The sequence below is a fragment of the Pleurodeles waltl genome, chromosome 6 (genome assembly GCF_031143425.1).
Source record: "Pleurodeles waltl isolate 20211129_DDA chromosome 6, aPleWal1.hap1.20221129, whole genome shotgun sequence".
NCBI classification, from domain to species: Eukaryota; Metazoa; Chordata; class Amphibia; order Caudata; family Salamandridae; genus Pleurodeles; species Pleurodeles waltl.
In genome coordinates, this window is record NC_090445.1 from 119449212 (window position 1) to 119465299 (window position 16088).

The window sequence follows — 16088 nt, forward strand, 5'->3', positions numbered from 1 at the left end:
TCCTCACCTTATGAATTCGATCCTTGCGCCAGCATCCGAAGAAAGTCTTCTTCCTAGCTGTCTACGTCTACGTCATAATGGCACGGCTCCGTGTGACTCCGTCTGACGTTAGCGTGCCAATAAGAGGTCCCCGTTGGCGTACTAACGTCAGTTTTTCCTTTTTCCGTGCATTCGACTTCAACTGTTTTTCTTCCTGGCCCGTTGGTTACGGTAGCGATCTCTTGAAGTTACAATGTCGCCTCCGAAGAAGTCCAGGTTTAAGCCGTGTAGGGAAAGCGGGGGTCGGATGTCAGTGACCGACCCCCATTCGGATTGTATTTGGTGTTTGAGTTCTGAGCATGATGTGGAAGGCTGTTCTTCATGCCAGAGCATGAATCCTAAAGCTCTGAAGGAACGAGAAGCGAAGCTCTTCTTGGCCAAGGCAAAGAAGAAGGAACACAAAAAGGTTTCTTCCCATGCTTCTCCCAAAAAACATAAGAAGCGGCGTCATCATGACACTCTGCGCCGTCATGACTCTCGGCGCCGTTCGGAGCGGAGCCGATCGAGGAGTCGTTCGAGGTTCGTCACAGCGCCAGAAGACGTGGGAAATGAGTCCTACGGTCACGCCTCAGCCGGAGAGTCCGGGGTTGTCACCGGTGCCTTCAGTCTATGAGGTCACTCAAGGTAGTCCTCGCTTCTCACTGGCGCCGAGGGATCCTGATGTTCCCCAGTCGTCTACACAGCAGTACCCAGCGTTCCCGACTCCAGGGACGGATCAGGCCGAATTTTTGAATGCGATGTATGCTGTTTCAAGCCATGGCCCCTGCTGGTGCACCGGTGGGTCCCACGGGGCCATTGGCATTCAATTTGGGCTCACCGGCGTCGTACAGGGCTGCTCCATTCATGCCCTTCAGAGCCTGGTGGCCCGGCGCCGGGGGTTTCCCCTTTCAGGAGTCCTTCGCCTGGGATCGTGGATCCGTCGGCTTCTCGACCGACTCCTTCTCCGTGCCATCTGGCGTCATTGGTGGCCTCACCCAGACCGGCTCCATCTCCTTCTGCGCATTCGGCGTCGAGGAGGTCATCTGTCGACTTCGGGCCGGTTGAATCCGGGAGCCTTCCGGAACCAATTCAAGGTCTGAGATCATCGGCGTCGAAGGAGTCCTTGTCGACGCCGTCTATGGAAACGCATTTAAGATCTCGAAGGAAGGCGTTGAGGCTTCTGGAGGAAGAGGAATACAGAAGGCTTGAGGAAGGTGAGATAGAGCCTTCTGATGATTTCCAAGGACTTGCCACTGCAAGTGTTTTGGATACTTCCCCCGGAGTGGGACATTGCTTCTCTGGGGGAGTTTACTGAGGAGGCCTCCTCTTTCCATGCTGTGGTGAGGAAGGCGGCTGACTATCTGGATTTGCCTTTGTCCTCTGCAGAAAGTCAAGACTAACCTGCTCACAGAGGTTCTTCATCCTTCTTCCTCCAGTGCTGACCCCTTGTTGCCTTTTAATGAGGCGTTGACTGAGCCTATTATGGACCTGTGGAAAAAGCAGGTGACATCTCCTGCAGTGAACAGGGCAGTGGCGAGAAGGCATAGGAGTGCCCCAGGAGATCCATCATTTCTATCTCGTCACCCGACTCCGGAGAGTTTGGTGGTTCAGGCATCATGTTCTGCAAAATCTGCCCCCGGTACATTCCCTGGTGTTCCAACAGACAGAGAATCCAAGAGGATGGAGCAATCCTCGAAGAAAATTTTCTCTTCTTGCAGCATGGCCCTGAAAGCTACCCATTCCACTTGTGTGCTAGGCAGATACATTCATGCCCTAATGGACTCTGCGAAGGAGATGGCAAAAGATCTGCCACAGGAAGTGCGAAAATCTTTTGGGGCCCTTTTCTTGGATGCGCAAGCGGCTGCACAGCAGATTATTCAATCTGGCCTGGATACTACGGATTCTATAGCCGGGGCCATGGGAACATCGGTGGCTACGAGAAGGCATGCCTGGCTAAGGTCTTCGGGTTTCTCGTCGGATGTACAATCCACTTTAATGGACCTTCCATTTGATGGGGGAAAAGCTGTTTGGGGACAAGGCAGATTCTGCCCTTGAACAGTTTAAGGACTGTCGGGCTACAGCTAAGTTCCTGGGTTTGCAGACCCCTTCTGCTACATTGTACAGGCCTTTTCTTAGGTTTCGAGGGTTTGCTAGAGGCTCTGCCTTTCGTAGGTCTCAATCTTATGCCCAACAACCTGCCAACCCGCCCTATCGTGCCTTCAGAGGGCGAGGTAGGGGCAGGGCTAGAGGTCCAGCCCAGCAGCTCTCTTCTTCTTCATCCTCCTCGGGTGGACAGCAGCAGAAGCAGCCCTAGTTTTCCCCACTTTATCAGTCACACTTCTCCTGTAGTAGGAAGATTGAGTCTTTTTCTGCAGCAATGGAGGTCAATTACAACAGACTTGTGGGTGCTAGGAATTGTGGAAAAGGGCTATGCTCTCCCCTTTCAGGAGTTTCCTCCTCCCTTCCCTCCCCGTCCCTCCTTTTGTTCAGAAGAACATCTTCTGTTGTTGCAACAGGAGGTTGTAGTCATGTTGGCAAATGGCGCTATAGAGTTGGTACCGTTGCAGGAAAAGGGTCACGGGTGTTATTCAAGGTATTTCCTGATTCCCAAAGTGGACGGTCGTCTAAGGCCGATCCTAGACTTGAGGATTTTGAATTTGTTCCTCAAGCAGGAAAAATTCAAAATGCTGACCCTAGCGCAGGTGCTGTTGGCGTTGAACGAAGGAGACTGGATGGTGTCTGTCGACTTGCAGGACGCGTACTTTCATGTTCCCATAGTCAAGTCGCACAGGAAGTATCTCAGTTTTGTGGTCGGATCGCAGCATTACCAGTTTGCGGTCCTCCCGTTTGGTCTTACTTCAGCACGGGTCTTCACAAAGGTGATGGCAGTTGTTGCAGCACATCTCAGAAAGAGGGAGGTAGCGGTTTTTCCCTACCTGGACGATTGGTTGATCAAAGCCAAGTCTCCAGAGATTGTGTTCTCTCATCTGCGAATGACAACGCAGTTGTTGTTCGATCTGTGTTTTTCGGTGAACGTACCCAAGTCTCACCTGGAGCCCTCTCAATGCCTCCTGTTCATAGGGGCAGTATTGGACACGACAAGGTTTCGGGCCTACCCCCCGCCTCAGTGGGTGCAGGACATTCAGGCACTGATTCCTTTGTTTCAAAGAGGAGCGGCAGTTCCAGTCCTCAAGGTCTTACGCCTGCTAGGTCTGTTTGCTTCTTGCATTCTGTTGGTCACTCATGCTCGCTGGCATATGAGGGCTTTTCAGTGGTGTCTCCGCAGACAGTGGTTCCAGCACAAGGGGGATCTCAGGGATTCAATAAAGATCTCCAGGGACGCTGTAGCAGATCTTCATTGGTGGACAGTGGACGGCAACCTTTCCCAAGGGAAACCGTTTTCACTACCACCTCCGGTGGCCACAGTGATATCTGATGCTTCCACTCTAGGGTGGGGAGCTCATCTGGGGGACCTGGAGATCAAGGGTCGTTGGTCTACAGTGGGACAGATGTTGCATATCAATCTGTTGGAATTGTGGGCTGTACGTTTGGCACTCAAGGCCTTCCTCCCTTCCCTTCGTGGTCAGTCAGTTTAGATCCTGACGGACAACACTACCGCGATGTGGTATATAAACAAGCAAGGAGGAGTGGGGTTGTATTTTCTTTGCCGAGAAGCCCTATGACTCTGGTCCTGGGCTCAGGACCATCGGATTTGCTTGATGGCAAATCATTTGGCTGGAGTGTTGAATGTACGTGCGGATGTTCTCAGTCGTCACTTCTCATTAGATCACGAGTGGCGTCTCCATCCGGATGTAGTCCTCCACATCTTCGAGATGTGGGGTACTCCTCAGGTGGATTTATTTGCCACTCGGGAGAACGCGCATTGCCTGTTATTCGGTAGCCTCCAGTATCCGATGCAAGGGGCGTTGGGGGACTCGTTTCAGAAGTCCTGGAACGGCCAGTTGCTTTACGTGTTCCCCCCCCCCATACCCTTGATTCCTCTGGTTTTGAGGAAGGTTTGTTAAGACCGGGCCCAAGTCATATTGGTAGCACCGGACTGGCCGAGAAGGGTATGGTATACAGACCTACTTCAACTCTCTCAGTGCCCTCTGCTCCGCCTCCCGCTCAGGGCAGATCTCCTCTCTCAATCGCAGGGGCATGTTCTAGACCCCCACCTCCAGAGCCTGCACCTTCATGCCTGGAGATTGAACGGGGCAACCTGAGTTCTTTTTCTCTCCCACCGGATGTAGTGGATGTTATTCTATCGTCCAGGCGACACTCCACTAAGTCTATTTATGCCGGAAGGTGGGCAAAATTTGTGTTGTGGTGTGGAGAGAACCAAAAAGATCCCTTAAAAGCCCACCTTTCAGATGTACTTTTGTTTGCTCTTAGTTTGGCGAAGAAAGGCTGTGCTATAGCTACAGTTAAGGGTTATTTGGCAGCTCTGTCGGCGTTTCTTTGCCTTCCGGATCAGCCGTCTTTATTCAAGTCTCCCATTGTACATAGGTTCCTTAAGGGTTTGGTGAATAGCTTTCCTCCTACTCCTTTTCACATGCCTCAGTGGGACTTAAATCTTGTTTTAACATTTTTAATGGGTTCACCTTTCGAGCCCATGCATTCATGTCCATTGATATATTTAGCCTTCAAGACTGTTTTCTTGATCGCGATTACTTCTGCTAGGAGGATTGGTGAGCTTCAGGCGCTCTCCGTTAAGCCTCCTTTCACTGTGTTTTTCCCTGATAAAGTGCTTCTAAAAACCAGGGCTGCTTTTCTGCCGAAAGTTGTCACCCCTTTTCATTTAGGGCAGAATATCACTCTTCCTGCTTTTTACCCTCCTCCCCACCCGTCTAAAGAAGAAGAGAGACTCCATAGGTTGGATCCTAACAGGGCCCTGAGTTTTTATCTCGAAAGAACTAAAGACTTTCGTTTGGATGGGCAACTGTTTGTTGGGTATGCTGGTCAACAAAAAGGCAGAGCTGTACAGAAAAGGACACTCTCCAGGTGGGTCATCTTGTGTATAAAGATCTGTTACTCTTTGGCAAAAAAGGTCCCTCCTGAAGGTATCAGGGCCCAATCTACTGGGGCTAAATCCGCATCCTCGGCTTTGGCGAGGGGAGTTCCATTGATAGATATATGTAAAGCGGCAACTTGGGCGTCCCTCCATACTTTCGTGAAACATTACTGTTTAGACTCTGAGATGAGGAGGGACGGTCACTTTGCTCGCTCGGTATTGCAAGATTTCTTGGTGTAATCAGGCGGGCACCCACCACCCAGTGCGGTACTGCTTGGGACTCTATTCATAAGGTGAGGAATCCACAGGTAGTTGTATCCATCAGAAGAACAAGTTACTTACCTTCGGTAACGCTTTTTCTGGTGGATACACTGACTACCTGTGGATTCCTCACGGTCCCTCCCGCCTCCCCGTTGCCTGCCTGGTTACACTCTTATCTTGCAGTATTTAGATTTATATTTATATATATATATGAAAGCGCATATATATGTATATTTATATGTATATAGTGATATTTCTCTATTTATTTTGTATATTCATGTATCCCAGCTTTCAATAAGAATGGATTATTTAAATGATCAAGGTTTTTGTGTGTGTATATCATTTATCAATTTTCATGGTCGGTTTATCAGTATCATCTATATTGATCCATGTTTGTATTCTTGAAAACATCCTAAAGCATTTTGAAACTATCTTAACTTTCTCCCACCAAACCAATGCCTTAGCTTTAGCTAATTAAAATAATTTCAAATCCCGTTGCCTACCTCAGTCCAGCGATTTGTGGACAAGTGGAAAACTGTGTTCCCCCAACGACAAATATTGGGTGAATAAACTTTTGCTTATCCACCTTCTTGAACAAACAACTGCAGACAATTTGAGGCATAACTCTGCTTTTGACCTCACCTGGTTTCACCAGGTACTTTTCCTGAAAAAATAAATTTACAAAGGGAAAGCTCCACTACAACCTTGCTTAAAAATAAGCCACCACAGTACTCTGACTCTTGTTGTTGGCATCATATCTTAAAGTGAATATTTTTTAGGTATGATATATAGACAAAACAGAGACTTCTAGCCACAGATTCCTTACCTTACCTTAGACTATTTCCCAGGCGTCCGACTGTATCCAAAAACGTTTGATCAGCAGAACCTCTGCCTGCATGCTGGTAGGTGGCTTGTTCATCTTACATGTGACGTCATCAGAATTGTCCTTGCCTGAAAATGATGTGTGCGGTGCCTGTGTAGGTGCCATCCCAGCACCCTGATGTCAGTTCTTTTCTTTCTGTGCCAGTCAGCCCAAATCCAGAGAGAGCTGCCCCCAGTTACTTTTTGACGGACCTTTTTTTAATGCTTCTGTTGAATTTTTTTCTAGACTTTGACTCCTGGTGTGAAGATGTCCACCAAAAAGGTAGACTTCAAACCATGCGATGCCTATCACTTTCAGATGTTGGTGACACTCATCTGGTTTTCCTTTGGTGCTTGGAGAGTGATGACGCCAAGACGTGCGAGGATTGCACTGAGGAAGCAGTCGCAAGGAAGGTCCCGAGATAGTTTGCGGAGCCACAAACAACGATAGGCGTTCGGAAAATAAAGCAAGTCCTCCAAGAAAAAGAAGTCTTCAAAGAGGTTTTTGACTTTGCCGCACAAGTCTTCGGACCAGTTTCAGGGCGATCAGCACTTGAGGCCTAGCTCTGTGGTAAAGCCTGCTGCTGGGCGGTCTCTCTGCCTCCCGGAGTTTCCAGGAGCCAGAGTAACCTCCACACAGCTAAAAGCATTTAATGAGGCCATGCACCTCATCTTTGGGCGGCCCAGCCCGAGCCCTTGAAGCACCTTTGAGCCCCACGGTTTTGGGAAGGGCCCCTAGTGGTTTTAGATCAGTGGGATTGTCCTCTGCGCTATTCGGGCGCCAGGGTTCCAGTGATGGATCCAGAATGGTGCTGGTTGAGCAATTTTGAACTTTCCCAGCTCCAGTGCTGACTCAGGCAGTGGCACAGCCCCATCATCATTCCTGACTCCAACATTGAGCTGGACGGGCATCGTCTGATGCCGGTGCCTGCACCAACTGGAGACAGACTCCCCATGTCAGAGCCAGTGCCTTATTCCTACGATAGGCCTGGATTGGGTGATTGGGATGGGAGGGTACTGCAGGCCCTTCTCGTTACCAGCCCTTAGAAGATTCTGAGGACATGTGGTATGAGTATCTGGCGGATGCCAGTGGTCTGAAAACCTTCCCATTCACTGGCCTTGTCTCTCCCCAAACTGTGGCTGCGGAGGAGGGTGCCTCACCTTTGCTCAAGGAGTGAGAACTTAGAAGGAACAGGCACTGGGTCTTTTTCATCACCCTGAAGCTAGATCTTCACATTTTCGTGGCTGAAGATGATCTCAAAATTACAGGTGGCTTCAACCAGTATTGAGGTCAAGGTTGGTCATACTGTCCCCAAAGGCAAACAGGATACGACCAAGCATATGCCTACAATTGTAACCAAAGGCAAAATTATGGAAGGTCTTCAGGAAGAAGGACTCCTCCCAGCTGTGCTCCAGTGACAACCAGAAGAGGGCTTGACTCACCTCCGTTGCCCCCTCCCATCTCATGCACCACAATCAAAGAGGAAGAATTTTCTTTTATGCTCTGTTTAGAAGTCCATAACATTGGACAAATGGGTGAGGCAAATTGTCTGCACAGATAATACTTTAGAATTACTCAAAGACCACCTATATGCCCACCTAAGAAAATAACATCATCCCCATCTAAAGAAGCAATACCAGGAACTTCTGTGATAAAAACTGTCCCCAAACCAGGGATTTTACTCCAGATTCTTCTTCTGATGCAACAGTCTTGAACGACAGCCTGCATCAATCTCTTGTGGAACCCTAACAGGGAAAAATCATCTCTAGAACCCCAGATGAAAATCCAGTTCCTGGGTGTTATACTCAAAGCACAGCTGGGGGAGGTGTTTCCATCGGCACAGAGTGGTAATACTCTGTACCATGGCAAATAATGTATAAACAACACAATCTGTTTCACTCAGACAGTACAACTTTTGGTTAGGCTTAATATCATGTGTAGGCCTCCATTTTGCAGGTTCTAGATGAGACCTCCCAAACAAGAACTGGACTTGTAATGGAAGGAAGCCAAAAGCTTATGGGACGAGAAAGTCCGAGTCACGAGGCAACTGAAATGGCACTACTGTGATGGGGATTCCCAGCAAACTTAAAGGCAGCTCTCTTTTCAACCTCTAACTGAAGGAATTGTACTGACAATGTACCCTCCCCAGGACTGATAAGGAGCTCATCTGCAAGAACTCTCAGCCAGAGGCCTCTGGTTAGATGCCAAAAGGATGCTTCTGATGGATACAACTACCTGTGGGTTCCTCACCTAATGAGTTCTCCCCATTCGTAGCATTCGACGGAGACTTCTCTCTAGCTCTGCACGTCGGCGAGGACGTCACAATTGCCCGACTCGACGCGGCTCCGCCTGACGTCATCGTGGCAATAAGAGGCCCTCGCCGGCGTGCTGACGTTAGTTCCCTTTTTTCCGTGCCTTCGATAATGGTTACTTTTCCAGCTACCTGTATCGTTTGCTCTTCGGAAGGGATACTTTGTGTTTTTTGTCGACATGTCGGCTCTGAAGAAGTCAAGTTTTAAACCCTGTAGAGAATGCGGAGGTCGGATGTCGGTGACTGACCCCCACAACAACTGTCTTTGGTGCCTGAGTTCGGACCACGATGTCCAGGAATGTGGTTCATGCCAAAAAATTTACCCGAAGGCCTTGAAGGAATGTGAGGCTAAGTTGCTCTTAGCCAAGGCTAAGAAGGAGAGGAAACGGCACCATGGATCATCGTCGGGGATGTCAAGTCACAAGAAGCGGAGTCATCGTGACTCCAGGTGTCGATCCCGAAGCCGGTCGGAGTCGAGGTCTCCGTCGACTTGACGCTGTAAGTCTTGGGAAGTCAGCCCGATGGTGTCTCCACAACCAGTGACTCCGCAGACATCCCCGGCGCCGTCTGTCTTTGAGGTTGTGGAGCCTCAAAGTCAACAGGCTTCTCCAGTGCATCCAGGCGCGCAGGAGTCAAGTCTGGCTCCGGCTCCTCAGGACTATCCTGCGTTTCTGGGTACGGATCCGGCGGTATTTCTAAATGCCATGTTTGCCATATTCCAGAACATGGCTCCGGGAGGTGGTGCGCCGGCTGGCCCCACTGGTTCCCTGGCATTCAACCTAGGCGTTCCGGCTCCGTACAGGCCGACGCAGTTTATGCCGTTCTGTCCGGCAGGAGACTCTAACCAGGCGCTAGTGCCGGCTGCGCAGCTGTCGACCTCAAGAGAGAGACCTTCGACACCCTTGTCTGTTGAGATGGAGCCTCGAAGCCGGTTGGCGTTGACGGGTGCAGGGCCTTTATCCATGGCGCCGATGGATCCATCTACCGCGTCTGGAGGATCCAGAGATCCTGTAATGATGCCTTCTCGGCACCATTCACCGACATCGTTGCACTCCATGTCGATGCCAGGATTGGAGGCCAAATTGCGATCCAGAAGGAAGGCCCTCAGGTTGCTGGAGGAGAGGAAGTACCAGCAGCAGATCCTTGAGGAGGGGGAGATTGCTGATCCCCAGAGTGAGTTTCCAGGATTGGATACGGCCAGTGGACTAGATACTTCCCCGGAATGGGATTTGGCCTCCCTAGGGGAGTATACAGAGGAGGCAGCCACCTTTCATTCCATCATCAGGAAGGCTGCAAATTTCCTGGAACTTCCCCTGCCCGCGGCACAGGTTAAACCAACCTTCTGACAAGTACTTCACCCTGCCACAGCCATTGCGGATCCTCTGTTGCCATTCAATGAGGCTTTCATGGACCCAGTAGAAAAGGTGTGGAAGAAGGCTGTCACCTCGTCGGCTGTGAGCAGGTCGGTGGCCAGACGATATAGGTCTGCACCTGGAGACCCCAAATTTCTGTCTAAGCATCCGTCTCCAGAGAGTCTGGTCGTACAGGCATCCTGTTCTTCACCAACTGACCAGGAGTTCAAGCGTATGGAACAGTCGGCCAAGAAAGTTTTTTTCATCGTGTAGCATGGCGTTGAAATCTGCTAATGCTACCTGCATCCTTGGCAAGTACATATACACAATAATGGATGCAGCGAAGACAGTGTTACCAGACATGCCCCAGGACTTGCATGGCCTACTTTTGGATGCCCAGGCAGCGGCTACGCAAGTCATTCAGTCAGGGCTGGATACCACGGACTCTGTTGCAAGAGCCATGGGGACCTCTGTTGTCACCAGGCGCCATGCTTGGTTGCGCACATCTGGATTTTCTTCAGATGTCCAGGCCACGCTCTTGGACTTGCCTTTTGATAAGGCTAAATTGTTTGGATCTAAAGCGGACTCTGCGCTAGAGCGCTTTAAGGAGTGTAGGGCCACTGCTAAGTCCTTGGGCCTGCAGGCTGTTTCGACCCCATTTAGATCTTTTAGGCAGCTGCGAGTTTTTGGACGAGGGGCTTCCTTTTGTGGGATATCGCAGCAGCCAGGACAGCAGTCTTTGAGCCTCCCTTATCGATCATTTAGGGGGCGGGGGAGGGTCCGCACTAGAGGGGCCACCCAGCAGCACCACCCTTCCTCTTCCTCAGGAGGGATGCAACAAGGAAAGCAGTCCTAGTCCTCTCGCCATCGCGTCCCATGCCTCTCTGGTAGGGGGCTATCTCTTTTTCTTCCCATGTGGGAGTCCATAACATCCGATTCCTGGGTCATCAGCGTGGTGAGAAAAGTCTATGCCCTTCCCTTTCGGGAGATTTCCCCCTCTCTTCCCTCCCCGTCCTTCCTTTTGTTCAGAAGATCATCTCCTGTTGCTAGAACAGGAGGTTCTGTCCCTATTGTTGAAAGGTGCAGTGGAGTTGGTTCCCGAGCTGGAGAGGGGTCAGGGATGTTATTCAAGGTACTTTCTGATCCCCAAAAAGGATGGTCGCGTGAGGCCTATCTTGGACTTGAGGATTTTGAATTGGTTCCTCAAGCAGGAGAAATTCAAAATGCTGACTCTAGCACAGGTACTTATGGCGTTGAACAAGGAGGATTGGATGGTGTCAATCGACTTGCAGGATGCTTATTTCCATATTCCTATTCTCAAGTCACACAGGAAGTATCTCCGGTTTGTGATTGGGTCGCAACACTACCAGTTTGCGGTCCTTCCTTTTGGTCTTACTTCCACACCTCGGGTCTTCACGAAGGTGATGGCGGTTGTTGCAGCAGACCTCAGAAGGAAAGGGATAGTGGTATTCCCTTACTTGGACGATTGGTTGATCAAAGCCAAGTCTCCGGGGCTTGTGTTGCATCATCTGCAGCTGGCAACCCAGTTGTTGTTCAGTCTGGGCTTTTCAATAAATGTGCCCAAGTCTCACCTAGAGCCCTCTCAACGCCTCCTGTTCATAGGGGCAGTACTGGACACTACATTGACTTGGGCCTTTCCTCTGCCACAGCGGATCCAGGACATTCAGGCGTTGATTCCAATGTTTCAAGAAGGAGCAGTTGTTCCAGACCTCAAGGTCCTTTGTTTGCTCGGTTTGTTCGCTTCTTGCATTCTGTTGGTCACTCATGCACGCTGGCACATGAGGGCTCTTCAGTGGTGCCTCCGCAGGCAGTGGTTTCAACACAAAGGGGATCTTGAGGAGTCGACCAAGATCTCCAGAGACACTGTGGTGAATCTCCAATGGTGGGCTGCGGACGGCAACCTGTCTCAAGGAAAGCCGTTTTCACTGCTTCCTCCGGTGACCACAGTGATAACGGATGCCTCCACTTTGGGGTGGGGAGCGCATCTGGGGGACCTGGAGATCAAGGGTTGTTGGTCTCCAGTGGAGCAGATATTTCATATCAATCTGCTGGAACTGCAGGCGATTCGTTTGGCCCTGAAGGCCTTCCTCCCTTCCCTTCGCGGTCAGTCGGTTCAAGTTCTAACGGACAACATGACCGCGATGTGGTACATGAACAAGCAGGGAGGAGTGGGGTCGTACCTTCTCTGCAGAGAGGCTCTACTGCTCTGGTCCTGGGCTCGGGACCATCAGCTTTGCGTAATAGCAAACTATCTGGCCGGGGTTCAAAATGTGCGTGCGGACAGTCTCAGTCGGCTCTTCTCAGACTATCAGGAGTGGCGTCTTCATCCGGATCTGGTTCTTTACATCTTTCGGATGTGGGGTTTTCCCCAGATAGAACTTTTTGCCACTCGGGGGAACGTGCACTGTCCGTCGTTCTGCAGCCTTCAGTATCCGATGCAAGGAGCGTTGGGGGATGCATTTCAGATGTCCTGGTGAGGCCAGTTGCTTTACGCGTTTCCCCCATACCCTTGATTCGTCAGGGTCTGAGGAAGATTCGCCAAGACCAAGCCCAAGTCATTCTAATAGCTCCGGATTGGCCACGAAGGGTGTGGTACGCAGACCTACTCCTACTCCAACTCTCGCTGTGCCCTCCGCTCCGTCTCCCTCTCAGGGCAGACCTCCTCTCTGTCGCAGGGGGCGGGTTCTACTCCCCCACCTCCAGAGCCTGCACCTTCATGCCTGGAGATTGAACGGGGCAACCTGAGTGCTTTTTCTCTCCCGCCAGAGGTGGTGGACGTTCTTTTATCGGCCAGGCGACACTCCACCAAATCTGTCTATGCGAGCAGGTGGGCTAAATTCGTTCATTGGTGTGGAGAGCCACAATTTAATCCCTTAAGTGCCCATCTGTCAGATATATTGCTGTTTGCTTTGTCGTTGGCGCGGCGAGGTTGTGCTGTGGCCACTGTCAAAGGCTATCTTTCGGCCCTTTCGGCCTTCTTATGTCTTCCTGATCATCCCTCTCTGTTCAAATCCCCTTTAGTTTGAAGGTTTTTGAAGGGGCTTACCAATAGGTTTCCTCCCACTCCGTTTATCATGCCCCAGTGGGATTTAAATCTGGTGTTAACTTTTTTGATGGGCTCCCCCTTTGAGCCGCTTCATTCTTGTCCTTTAAGGTATTTGGTTTTAAAAACTCTGTTTCTAGCAGCCATCACGTCGGCTAGATGTGTAAGTGAGCTTCAGGCGCTTTCTGTTCATCCACCTTTTACAACCTTTAATAAAGACAAAGTGGTTTTGAGGACCAGGGCGGCTTTCCTCCCCAAGGTAGTGTGTCAGTTTCATTTGGGACAATCCATCACTCTCTCAACATTCTACCCTCCTCCGCATCCATCTAAGGAGGAGAAAAGACTCCATCGTCTGGACCTCAGGAGGGCTCTCAGTTTTTACATTGACTGGACGAGAGAGTTCCGCTTGAATGCCCAACTCTTTATTGGATATGTGGGGAAGAGGAAGGGTAAGGCCGTCCACAATCGAACGCTATCCAGGTTGGTCGTTCTTTGTATTAAGATATGTTATTCATTGGCGAAGAAGGATCCTCCTGAGGGGATCAGAGCCCATGCCACCTGGGCCAAGTCGACCTCATCGGCCCTGGCCAGAGGTGTTCCGGTGGCGGACATTTGTAAGGCCTCGACTTAGTCTTCCCTCCACAACTTTGTAAAGCATTATTGTCTGGATTCGGAGGTGCGGAGGGATGGCCATTTTGCGCGGTCTGTGCTGCAGGAGTTCCTGGTGTGATCAGACAGACACCCTCCTCCGAGGTGGTACTGCTTTGGGACTCTATTCATTAGGTGAGGAATCCACAGGTAGTTGTATCCATCAGAAGAGCAAGTTACTTACCTTCGGTAACGCTTTTTCTGGTGGATACACTAGCTACCTGTGGATTCCTCACGGTCCCTCCCGCCTCCTAGTTATGAAGTGTTTGGATTATCAATGTTTATCTATTTGTTTCAAAGGCACGTCAAAAATGGCGTAAACTGACGTCAGCATGCCGGCGAGGGCCTCTTATTGCCAGGATGACGTCAGGCGGAGCCACGTCGAGTCGGGCAATTGTGAGGTCCTCGCCGACGTGCAGAGCTAGAGAGAAGTTTCTGGCGAATGCTACGCATGGGGAGAATTCATTAGGTGAGGAATCCACAGGTAGCTTGTGTATCCACCAGAAAGTGTTACCGAAGGAAAGTAACTTGCTCTTCACCTCAACGTACTAGAACACCAGGCTAGTCATTTAGGTGAGGGGAATGGTACTGACCTATTTCTGAAGTGCCCCAACTGCTATGGGCCATTTCCTGCAAAATTGACATTGCTGTGGAACATATGCCAGTATGCCAAAAGATGGCATGATGGCAGATGCCTGAAGCAGACAACTTTCAGACTGCAACAAGTGGGAATTACACAAAGATCAGGTGGATTACATCGTCTGACAATGGGATCGAGCCATGGTTGGTCTCTTTGCCACACTGGACAACAAAAAATGTTGATACTTCGCAGGCAGATTTTGGCCTCCAGAGACAATGGGCAATGCCCTTACTATCACTTGGTACGAAATCTTTGCTTACACCTTTCCTCGGTTTCCCCAGATCCGCAGGACTGAAGAAGGCGAAAATGAATTTGTTGCGCTGTAATCCTCGATCCGGCATGACCGTGCCAACACTGGTACAGCGATCTCCTACAGCTGTTGGCACGTCCAGACATCTATCTGAAGTTGCATTCCAGTCTCCTCTCCAGATACAATGGAGAGATTCTGCAAAATAACCCCAAGTCAATGACCCTTAAAGCGTAATGCCTGACCACTTAGAGTTCGACCACGTAGCTCTAATGCAGCACTGTAGAGATATTTTAGCATAGGTACATGCTCCGGTGATTACGAAACCCTAGAACCCCAAGTAGAAATGTTTCTGTGATTGGTGCATGAGTAAAGCCTTCCATCCGCTTTCACTGAGACCTTATCAAATGCTTACCTGCTTGTTGGATCTGATCAAGTAGGCTTAAATATTCTTCAGTCAGAGTCCATTGAGCTGCTGTTTCAAGATTTAGAATAGCAGAGCTATTGTTGCTTACTCTGTTTTGTCAGCAAATCACATTATATTTTATAAAACTACTTTTTAGAGCATTTTCCACCTGTAGGCTGCCTACCAGTTCTTTGTGAGCTCACTCAGCTAATGCAGCCTTCTTTTGAACCAATACACCTGGCACACTTAGAATTTGTTTCATAGAAGATAGCACTTTCCACAGCATTCACATCTGTGAGGAGAGTGGGAGAGATGCAAGCATTCACCATCAACTTTCCTCCCGTTCACAAAGGACAGTCATCCTGAGAACCAACCCTAGGTTCATAACTAAATTCCCTACCGACTTTCAATTGAATTAACCCATTATTCTGAGATGTTTCTTTTCAAATTCATTTATGCCAGTGGAAAGATTGTTACGTTCATTGTACATGCAGAGCTGCCTCAGGTTCGACATTAATAAGATGAAAAACATATACTCATTGAATCAGCTGTTCATGTCGTTTGGACAGTCAAAGATATTATCCCCCTCTGCAAACATGGGATAGCACGTTGGCTCTAAGCCTGCATTGCCTTCTGTCACACCAGGAGCATTGCATCAACTGCTACACTCTATGCTGTGGTGCCCTTCTGAGACATTGGAAGCCCAAGTACTTGATCAAAAAGTACTACTGCCTTGACGTAGATGCAGAAGCTGATGCAGCCTGGGAGTGGTGGGGTGGGCGATAGGCCTCAGAAACATGTTTCGGTAAAGGTGAGCCTACTTCGCACTCTTGCATATTCTAATGTGTATTGCTTACTGTTCTGATTCAAGTATGTTATGTATAAAAGAGCCAATGCTGAAGTAGAAATTAGTCACTGTAGCTCCAGTTCTATCTATCTATCTATCTATCTTTTTTTTTTTTCCCCTCTCTGGTCAGAGATTCATTCATTTTATACTAATCTCACACTTGTGCTTTGAATTATGAGGTATAGTGCTCCCTTAAGCAAGTAGGAGAGCTTATGCTTTCATCTCATTAACCAACATTGGCTTGCTTTAGATGAGGTGTATGTTCTACTAAACAAACACTGTTGTTTCAGGCCTTAGACCATGTTGACACTGTTTACTGCTACTGAAATGTATCAGTGATTCCCAGCATGACGACTAAGAATGAATGATCTATATGCATATATAAAATATTCCATTGTTGGAGAAGTGGAGTTAGAGGTAA

At 49.4% G+C, this 16088-nt stretch overlaps 1 protein-coding gene across 2 annotated transcripts in view; it reads left to right on the forward strand.

The window, feature by feature from the left end:
• The window catches only part of NPEPPS (aminopeptidase puromycin sensitive), a 695867-nt gene that overhangs the window by 189786 nt on the left and 489993 nt on the right, over positions 1-16088 (forward strand). The gene's annotated exons all lie outside the window — the stretch shown is intronic.